The 11,252-nt window shown below is 37.0% G+C and overlaps 1 pseudogene across 1 annotated transcript; it reads left to right on the forward strand.

Annotated features, from left to right (window-relative positions):
- The first annotated feature begins 1,242 nt into the window (after positions 1 to 1,242).
- On the forward strand, positions 1,243 to 4,968 carry LOC145561961 (splicing factor-like protein 1 pseudogene; annotated as a pseudogene). Its single transcript, XR_014094245.1, has 2 exons — positions 1,243 to 3,692; positions 4,592 to 4,968. The product of XR_014094245.1 is annotated as a splicing factor-like protein 1 pseudogene (transcript).
- Positions 4,969 to 11,252: the final 6,284 nt, after the last annotated feature.

The raw sequence follows: 11,252 nt of genomic DNA on the forward strand, positions 1-11,252 counted from the left end.
GACCATGTTGGTTTCTTAAAACACCTCACATAAATCAAGGAGGAGGAGGTTACTTTGAATGTTCAAAGACATGAAGCTTCCCTTTACTTTTCACTCATCAGCTTTGACCTATCCCTTTGCCTTACAAAAATTTCATTCATACATGATTTTCTTTTTAGTCAGCAAAGGTACAAGTTTGTTTCTTGACCTCCCAAAAGCTGCATCCCATTTGTGTCATCAAGTCTTTCACAAATATACTTGCATGAGACTATGAGAGAGAGAGAATAAGAGGTACAATTTGGAATTTGATTTATCTTGCTTTCACAAGAATCAAGTGTCTTGACTTGATCCACACTCACAAATAAGTTATGTTATATTGAAAATAAATTCGAATAACTTTGAATTGTATTATTGCTCATAAGTTCAAATAATGGAAATATACATGGGTTAAATTATAATCATGTGAATCCAACTCTAAACACCCAGTTCCTAATACAAACCAAGTAAGGTCCTGTTCACTTCACCTTAAAAAAATAATGTTAAGTAAAAATAATTTCAGTTCAGTAAAAATAATTTTAGTTCAGTAAAATCAGTTATCTTAAAGAAGAATTATAATAGGAAATCAGTAAAAATAATTTCAGTTCAGCAAAATTAATTTCAGTTCAGTATAATTAATTTAAGTTCAACAAATATAATTTTGTTTCAGTAAAAATAATTTCGGTTCAGCAAAAATAAAGTGAAGTGAACGAGGCCTAATACTTGATCTATTGGTAAAAACCATGATATCATCCCTCTAGGTACACTAGTTGGCGAGGATTTTCTACCCTAGTTGGCGAGGATTTTCTACCCTTTCGTTTGTTTTTTCCCCAGCTAAAGCACTACCAAGTTGGATAAACTTTTCCGAAGTTGTGACCTAATTGAAGCCTTCTTCGTTATCTACTAATCTCTTCATTCCATAATAATTGATAAAATTATCTTTTTTCCTCAATATCTTTAATCATGTATTAGTAAAAATATTTAATATTCCAATAATATAAAGTAAATTAAATTAAAATAAATCATGTCATTTCAATTATTTTTGCAAAATCGAAATTATTTTTACTGAAGTAGAATTATTTTTACTAATTCTATGTTATTATAGGTACCCGTTAATCTGTATAGCACAAAGCAAGATATCCAGATATCCCGAAAGTAATTGGATATGCCGCCTTAAAGTTGATAACTGTTTTTTAATCCAACCCTAAATTCTTCAATTCAATACACTCCATACACTTTCACTTCAAACAAACCAACAAACTCTCTTTCTTTCTCTCATTTCTTCTCCACTTTTCCCTCTTTTTTTCTGGATTTTCTCAACTCAATCTCTTTGATTCACCCCCATTAATCTTCATCAATGGAAGCTCAAAATCTCTCTGAATCTTTACCCCAATCTTTAGATTCCTACTCTTCTCAACCTCCTCACCAAACCCTAGCTTCTTACCAAGAACTCAACGACCAAACCCTAACCCTAGCTCAGCCTCAATCTGACCATCAAACCCTAGATTCTTCGCAGTTTCAGAACAATAACAACAACAATCACCAGAATGGAAATGGGGTGAGTGAATCTTTGCCGAAAACCCAAAGTGGGACTACTACGGCCGACAGAGATCAATCCGGCGGCGAAGAGGAGACGACTAGCCGTAGAAAACGCCGGAGTAGGTGGGACCCGCCTCCGTCTTCGGATGATGGAGCTGCTGCTGCCGCTGCTGCCGGAGATGGTGCCGGAAGAAAGAGGAAATCGCGATGGGCGGATGACGAGCCGAAGCCGGCGTTTCAGTTGCCTGATTTCATGGGAGGTATTGAATTTGACCCTGAAGTTCAATCTCTTAATAGTAGACTTCTTGAAATTAGTAGGAAATTGCAATCTGGATTGCCTTTAGATGATAGACCTGAAGGGGCTAGATCCCCGTCCCCCGAACCGGTTTACGATAACATGGGAATTAGGATTAATACTAGGGAGTATCGTGCTCGTGAGAAATTGAATAGAGAGAGACAGGAGATTATATCACAGATTATCAAGAAAAACCCGGCTTTTAAGCCTCCGGCTGATTACCGGCCTCCTAAGCTTCATAAGAAGCTTTATATTCCTCAGAAGGAGTTTCCTGGTTATAATTTCATTGGGTTGATTATTGGGCCGAGAGGGAATACTCAGAAACGGATGGAGAAGGAGACCGGGGCGAAAATTGTGATTAGGGGTAAGGGTTCTGTTAAAGAAGGGAGGTTGCAACAGAAGCAGAATTTGAAACCTGATCCTTCGGAGAATGAGGATTTACATGTTTTGGTTGAGGCTGATACGCCTGAATCACTTGAGGCTGCTGCTGCTATGGTGGAGAAGCTGTTGCAGCCGGTGGATGAAGTGCTTAATGAGCATAAGAGGCAGCAGCTAAGGGAGCTTGCTGCTTTGAATGGGACTATTAGAGATGAAGAGTTTTGTAGGCTGTGTGGTGAGCCTGGTCACCGACAGTATGCCTGTCCTTCGAGAACTTCAACTTTTAAGAGTGATGTGCTGTGTAAAATTTGTGGTGATGGTGGACATCCAACTATTGATTGTCCGGTTAAGGGGACAACTGGGAAGAAGATGGATGATGAGTACCGCAACTTTTTGGCAGAGTTAGGAGGTACAGTCCCTGATTCTTTGGCCAAAGCTGAAGATTCTTCGTCCCCTGTTGGGTCTGGTGGTGCTGGAAGCAATCCACCTTGGCAGAGTAGCAGTAATGCCAGTAGTGCACATGCGGGTTTGGGCTCTAATCCTAGTAAACCTAAAGATTATGATGATACCAACTTGTATATTGGCTACTTGCCACCTACTCTTGATGACGATGGCTTGATACGCCTATTTACTCCTTTTGGTGAGATTGTGATGGCTAAGGTTATAAAGGACCGTGTTACTCAGTTGAGTAAAGGGTATGGTTTTGTGAAGTATTCCAGTGTTGAACAGGCCAATGCTGCCATTAACGGTATGAATGGCTATCGTTTAGATGGACGGACTATTGCAGTTAGAGTTGCTGGGAAACCTCCTCAACCCACCGCTCCCCAGCCTCCTGCTGCTCCAGCAATGCCACCGTATCCAGCTGCAAATCAAGCTCCAGGTGCTTATCCGTCTCAGCAATTCACATCTGGTGGGCCTCTAGGTAGCTCTGCTCCAGGGAGCTACGGTACTCCTGTTCCTTGGGGGCCACCTGTCCCTCCCCCTCCTTATGCTTCCTATCCCCCTCCACCACCTGGATCAAGTTATTATCCTCCTATGCAGAATCAGTCTGTGCCTCCTTATGGTGTTCAGTATCCTCCTCCGCCTGTTCCTAGTAGCACTTCCACACAAACTGTACCTCCTGGTGATGCACACCAAAATTTCCCGCCTGGTGTGCAATCTCAGAGTAGCGCATCTGGTCAATCCCCTACATCTAGTGTATATGGTTCAGCAGCTACTTTGGCACCGCCTGCACCACCTGCCTACTTGCCTTCTTATGGCTATGCACCTTATTATGGAGCACCTCCTCCCCCACCTCCTGCTGATCAGCCACAAAACATGCAGAATGTCCCATGGGCTTCAAATCCTCCAGCGCCACCTGTATCAGCTTCAGAGCAGTCAACCCAGGGAGTAGATGTGGAGTATGAGAAGTTCATGGCAGAGATGAAATAATTCTTGTTTTGGCATACTGCTTAAATGCAATGAGGTATTGATACTTATCTTTTTTTGTTCACTTTACTTTCAATTATGTTTTGCTTAGCTATCTTTTATTATATTGGGCTGACAACTATAGAATTTGTTTCCTGTAACTAATCCTCTCTGCAATAGCTTTTTAGCTGAATATATGTCCCGGCTTCTTTGTATTTGTAAAAAGTAAGATAGATTTGTCCATAGCATTGTCATATACCTTGTAAATATTGATTGTTGGAAGATTTACATTGTGCTGACATTTATGTCTTTTAATTAAGATGCTGTGAACTGAAATCAGGCTGAAGTATTACAGTATCGTTTTTAACTCTTCAATGTCAGTTGGACAGCAATTTTTTTATTATCATCCATTACGGGAGACGAAGCTCTTTAGAGAGAGCAGTTTGAGGACAGGCCCTCGTTTTGTCATGAAACTCGTGCTAATTTAAGTGTAGTGACTAGACAAAAAAAACCGTCAAAAAAAAAAAGTGTAGTGACTAGACAGACAGTATCACAGTAGGGTTGAGGGATTTGATCTGTTAAGTATTGTGGAAGGAACTAGGCTGATATTTTAGGAAACTTTGACTTGGGAGTTAAGATGTTAGTGTTGAAGAGAGGATTGCGAGCTTGTTTTATAAATCCTTTCAATTTTATTTTATCTATTTTTTGACATCTTATCCTTGTCAATTCTTCACTGTGGTTTGTCATGAAGTTTGGTGTGCAGTTCTCAGCTTCTGCTGTCTGAATGTCGGTATTCCTTTCTGCTTCTGGTAGATCTATACGCTTCTTTCTAGTATCATATTAACTTGGTGGGAATTATTTTCATAGAATGTATCCATGCTGCTGTATCTTTTGGCTTGTTTCCATATTTTCGTTTGCTAACCTTTGTCATTGTTATTGTTGTAATATTCTTGACAGGCATCATGTTTCTTGGAGCTGTTGTGAACCTGATTTCTTACATATTGCCATGACTTGTTGGAAGTTTAGGACTCACCTCTTTAACCTTGCTGTACTGTTATGACATTTGCAGAGACGTGGGATACAAGTTGAGCTCCTCCAGCCTCTATTATACTAGCAATTCTGAAGTTCATCTATTTTACGTTTTCTTATGCAGGACTTCTCTGTACTGGGATTTCATGGCATTCATGGATCTGCTTCTATTTTTGTTTGATATTATTTTTGCTGTCAAGATAGCTAATATGTTACCTGGATAAGACTTGCTGATCCTGTTTTGTATTTTTTTGTCAACTATAATGTTTCACCTTCATACTTTTTCTTAATATCCTAATTTTTTTTCAAGTGATTACCACGTGTTCCTCACTGTGGTGGAAGTTTTCTTGTTGACAATGCTGCTCACTGCTGGTATGTTCAGAGCCTCTCATGCCCTATCTGGTAGCTGTTCCTGCACGATGGAAAAGGCTCCTATGGGGGGTTTTTGATTACTTGACATTTATAAATCTACCCAAGCCATTGATTTTTTCACATGCCAGATGACATTGCTAATGTAATTATTGAGCTGTTATTGGCAGGTTAAATAGCAATTCCTTGTGGTTGTATGCTTGGATTCTGCAAGGGAGAATGTTGCTGCTTTTTGGATGATCCATGAATTTTGTGACTTCATAAATTCTTCTTCTAGTTATTGATAATTAGTCTGATTCTACAACTCTCTAGATGTACTATGATAGATTGATAGCTCAGATCATATTATAAATCCATTGTTGTGCTTCATTAATTTTAGTAGAAGTCTCTACATGAGTTATACCCTTTGAGGTTTGATCATTCCCTGGGTATTGGTGGTACCTAGAGAAGATATACTGGATAGACAACCAGTGATAATTTTGGTATAGACTTGTGTGGTTGAGAAACTTGAGATTTAGAGAAGTATTTTAAGGATAGGTAAGGTACATTAGAGTCATCAATAAGAGGGAGAATGAGAATGTGTAAAGAACTACATCATGTAATGTTCATATTAAGGGTATGGAACAGCACGTTGTCTCGTATTTGTATGGACATTGAATCCGGATTTCGTAATTATCAGGTTAACCTTGAATAGTTCTGAGGGCTGTGTAGCTTTCATTTTGCAGGAGTGTGTTATGAGTCATATTGCTGTAATAGCATATATTGTGCTCTTGGAATGTCGTTTCCTTGTGAATTCATCTTTGTTGGTTGGCATAGCATGATGTGACAGAACTAAGGCTTTTTCTTTGTTTATGGTTTCTACTTTCTAGTAATATGTCACTTAGGTGGCCTGTTTTTCTTATAGCCTTAATTTCATTGTCATAGGCTCATAGCCCTCATTGGTGTTCTAGATAAACTGTCCTAGTTTGTAATCCTCCAATCACCTTCCTTACATAGTATCAAGCTGAACCAAATACAAGTTGATATTGTTATGTGTGTTCATTGCTTTCTTTTGATGTCAAAGTGAGCCTTTACCTTCAAATTCTAGATGTTTTATGTTGGGTTCTTTTGTCTGGTATGTAGATTTTGTAGGTATGATTGATGAAATACGAGCATTGATCTTTTGATTGGTTTTTCTGCCTTGTCATTTTCTTATGCCAATCACCTACCTATTTCTAAAATTTTCCCCCATTGATGATCTGATTATACTTTTAAAATATAAAGTGGTAATCATTTGATTGAGTCAATGGTTATACAGTATACACATATAAGAGCGCACACACTGACATGTTCCAGTTATCGTTAATAGTTTTTTAGGCCATGAACTACTACATGATTTTTGCTTGTTGTGCATAGTATATAGTCCATCAATAAGCTGTACTCACTCTCCTTGATCTTTGTTCCTGATCCTTATATCTCACTTGTTTGACTTTTGTGGTGACCTAGAGATCTCACCTTGTGCCTTTTTGAGTGTGGTTGAACATCAAAAATTGTTATTTGCCAATTTATTCTGTGCCTTGTTTGCCTTCTTGCCTGTTATTATATGTTACTTTGTGACTGGTTTCTATTACTTGTATAGGGTTTTATTCAACTGTTCTTTTGTTGTGGGGCTAGTGGGGCTAGTCTACCGAGTTATTAATATTAGATGGCATTTTCTTATTTTACCTTCATATGTGTGTGATTATTATCCTTGATGAATGTCCTGATGTTACAGAACCTTTTTGTTCTTGTTGATCTATTGATATTTGACTGATAATATCATCAGCCTTCTATCTCCTTCTAGATTTTCTAGTGTTAAAATTTTTCTAAAAATAACTTACTAATATTTATGATATGTCTATGTTAATCTTTGTACAACTAGTATATAGTATGTCAGGGGGTAGGAGGCCTTCAAAGGAAGTTTGCTGCTGTTGCTAATCTGCTGGACATCTGTTTATCTCATCCTTTGAAGAAGTTGGTATTCTCGTCCGATTGCGAACAAGGGAGTTAATTTAAGGGGGTGATGTTGTACTGCTAGGTATTGATGAGAAGGCTAAGGGTTGTTTTTTTTTTTTTTTTTTTTTTTTTTTTTTTTTTTCTTTTTTACATTATAATATTTATTCGGATGTGGGGGGTTGTGGTGTGGGCTTGATACAAGTATCTATTGCTACTAGGATATGGGTCTGGTAGGCAGATTTTTTTTTTTTAGGAATTTTTGTTTAAGGTTAGATTAGCCTGCTTTATGCTTTGCATTTGAAATTATGAATTATCCTCAATTTTGTGAAAAACTGTCTAGTTTTCTTGTTTAACCATGGCTATGCTGTGAATTTGTGATGATGTGCTTTGTTATTTATTTTTCTGATTGTATCATGTATTCCTGAGATCGTATGACTTCTTGTGGTTTATACCTGTTACCTGGTGCTGTTATTAGTTTCCACAGAATACAGGTGAAAACAACATAAACATTTGGTTAAGTTGTTGGCACAAGTAGTCAAACTGGCCTTTATGTTCTGGTAAGTGCAGTAAGTACACTAGATTCTTGAGTGCATGTTGTCGTGTACATGCTGTTCGGGCAACATGGAGACGCTGTGCTCCTTTCTGATGGCGATAGTGGTTTTCTAAGTGTACTGGGGGTAGTTTTTTAGTGGGGATTTTCTCCCTTGGTGCATCTGCATATGCTTTATTTTTGTGTAGTTTCGTTGAATCGTTGGAAGGCTTGAAAGGCATTTAATTGCGTAACCTGGTAAATGATAGGGACCAACGGCGGCCAGTCTGCCACTTGATTGTTTCCTACTTACATGATACAGAATAGTGCCTATTTGCTTTGCTCTTGACTTGAGTCATCTGAAACCATTTCTAGGACACCTGGGAAGTGTTGTCATTTGTAGGCCTTTTATTATTGAGGGTGATCGCACACTTTATTTCTGGTTGAATTTAAATCGTTGAGCTTTTTTTATTAGGGACACATGTTTATGATGTTTACTTTGCCCCAAATGATTACCAATGTGTATAAAATGAAACAACATACGAGTATTATACTATCTTATGAACTTTTGGCGGGCAATTATGTGTCTATCGTCATGATTTAATTTGCAAACTTTTTTAAAATACATGGACATGGTGTTGAGTAACACCGGGAGAAAACAAGCTATGATCTTTAAACCTAGTAAAAACCAACTTCATTTTATGCTTGCAGTGTTGCAAATGATAGTTTGCTAAATTTTAACCTCTAAGAAGCAATAACTCGACCAAGGTAGTTTTGCATTCCACCATAACTTGCTAATTAAGAATTTTTCAACAGCTATTTCAGGCATTTCTACTTGGCCTAATCTAAATCAATCTAAACCGAATTTGGACAGCTAATATTTTGGACAGAAAACATCTAAATTAATTATTGTTCTTAATGTTTGAAGAGAAATAAACTAATCATGTAACGCTCTTTTTGAATTGCTGAAGATGTAGTATGAGCACAATATATTAAGAACGGAAAGGTACATAAAGTTAGATTAATTTTCTCTCAAGATCGTAGAGTACGGGCATATATGCGCCTATATGAGAGTTGCATCATTGCATGACATAAGAAATATGAGGCTGCGTTAAATTACGTTCTATGTTCATTATTGTCCCGTGACAATTTCATGCATGGGATATTATTCATACCTCTTTCTCTGTTTTCTTTTTGCTCTCAATCTTACTTTTGATTATTTTTACAATTATTATAGAGAAAATTGGATGAAAGTTGACAACGATATTACCATTTCATATGAATTGAATATGGACGAACATGGAGGACATGTCTTTCGTGTGTTGCGATGAAACATAAAATACCAAAAGTGGTATTCAGTCAAAAATACCTAAAAAAAGAAAGAAAAGGGTAGGTTGAAAATCAAAGATGAAAACTGCTCCCAACTTAATATGAGTTGGTGGATGATTTATCACTTACAAAGTACTACTCGGCGTATATTGTCCTATTATGGAAACACAATTTTGATAGGAAAGTGAAATAATTTATCAATTGTTAGCTTAATTTGCAATTATCAATTGTCCCATTCATTTGTTTTCCAAAGTAAAATACACTACACAATTTCTTCATTAGAAGGATAAAAAGAGAAAAACACATTTATCTCAATAATTATGTCTATTATTGAAGCTCGAAAACGATTGCTATATAGAAGGCACATAGATGGCACATAACATTAAAATGTCCAACCCAAATTTTGCATCTCATTAATACAATATTTTGAATGAAACAATCACTACAAATGTTATTAGCATTTTGGTGAATGTTAAGGAATAATTGGATTTAACTATTGAACGGAATTTTCCTACATGGGATCGGATCTCAAGTTACAAACTCACCTCTAGTGTGGACTTGGTGGAGCTTTGCCCATTTCATTGATACCTTACCAAAATGATTTTTTTTTAATACTTGTCTTATTTTAGAAGCATTTTCATTAAAAAAGTATTTATTGGTATATAAGGTAAGCAAAAATTAGAAAGTTGTATTCAACAAAGTATTTTGAATGAATCTAACAAAATCTTATGTAATTAAAATTTTACTACAAATCACAAAACATAGTCAATAATTGAAGAATAATGTGAATTGTGAAAATACAAAAGCAAGTACTTTATAAGAACACAAGAGTCTATATAAATAATATTTTTTTTATACTACATTTAAATAACCTAGACAGTCCTAGCTCCTAGCAAAGTATAGAGTGTAAGAGTTTAAGTAATAAACTTAAAAAAAATAAATAAATAAAATAAAAAATTGTTGGTTTTTATTAAGAGTTTCACTTGAAAAAAAATTCTTATACATGGTTGCCTATACTGTGTGGGCGTGTGGTCAGTTATTATAGGAATTAATTCGTTAATGTTTTAGAGGTTGCTTGGTTAGTGTTACAGGGGTTATTTCGTCAGTGTTATAAAGGTTATTCAATCAGTATTATAGGGGTTATTTTGTATTTTTTCTTTCAAGTGGCCACATGGTGTAGCCAGTTGCACACAAAAGGCGCTGAATTTTTAAAGTTAGTCACATTATATTTCCCATGAAATTTGAAATGTAATTTCCGAATTTCGCCTTTGAACTTTAGGTCATACTCTTTCAAACAACCAAAAAGCACCAACAAAAAACAGTCAAGGATGCCGAATATAAACGACATAAGTCCTAAAAGTTGAGTGAACCTCAGAATATTTAGGATGTAGATGTTTTTATTTTTCTATTTTCCTTAAAAATAAAATCCTCGAAAAAGCTAACTTCACCTGATCCACTGCCCTACTCCTATATATAGACATACAGTCATTGCTCCAAAGTATCGTCTTGCAATTTATGGAAACTATTATCAATAGAAAATTCTCACACCTCAATACAGCAAAAGCAGCATTCTCAGTAAACTCGAACATGCTGATCATCATAACCTGCATTCTCTGTGCCCTCATTTATGTAATGGGACTCATGGCAGTAACCCGCTGTGTGTGGCCCAGCCCTCAGCTTCCTACTACGCGGGGAACTACTGATGAAATGGTTCCCAACAGATGCTTGAAGAGGGAGATCATTGACTCGCTCCCTAAAAAGGTCTTCAAGTCTGGCAGTCCAATAGCTGCTGCTGATGCGGATGCGGCTACAAGTGAGAATGATAAAGCAGCAGCAGAGTTTGTGATTTGTTTGGCTGAGTTTGTGGAAGGAGAGGAGGTTAGGGAATTCCCAGGATGTTCCCACGTGTTCCATGTTGAATGTATTGACACGTGGTTGATCGGGTCCCATTCCTCCAGCTGCCCTTCCTGCCGTCAAAGCTGGTTGTTGTTGGCCAGTGCCAGATCTGCAGGACCGGTGTATCTGTGGTGTTTCAACAGCAAGAAGCTGATTTCTTACCTTAATTTTGCATCTTACTCTACAATATCATACAAGAAGTATATATACTGTTCATAAAATAAGATCTCTCAGAAGAGAGAATTCTGTTACCACTGCTACTCTGCAAGTTTTCAAAGTGGTACAATAGATAAAAATTTAAGGTTACAGTGTCAAATCAAACTCAACCATCAAACTTTCACGTCCAAAAAAAAAAGAGTGAATATATCACAAGGGAATGCAACTATGTACTGCTTCATTATGTAATCAATGGAATGTAAAGGTGTACAAGAAACGCTAGTACAATCCAAGTTCTTCCTTTCACCTTTCTGAAGAGTGAAGACTGAAGTGCCC

Source organism: Chenopodium album, chromosome 10 (genome assembly GCF_948465745.1).
Source record: "Chenopodium album chromosome 10, dcCheAlbu1.1, whole genome shotgun sequence".
Lineage (NCBI taxonomy): Eukaryota > Viridiplantae > Streptophyta > Magnoliopsida > Caryophyllales > Amaranthaceae > Chenopodium > Chenopodium album.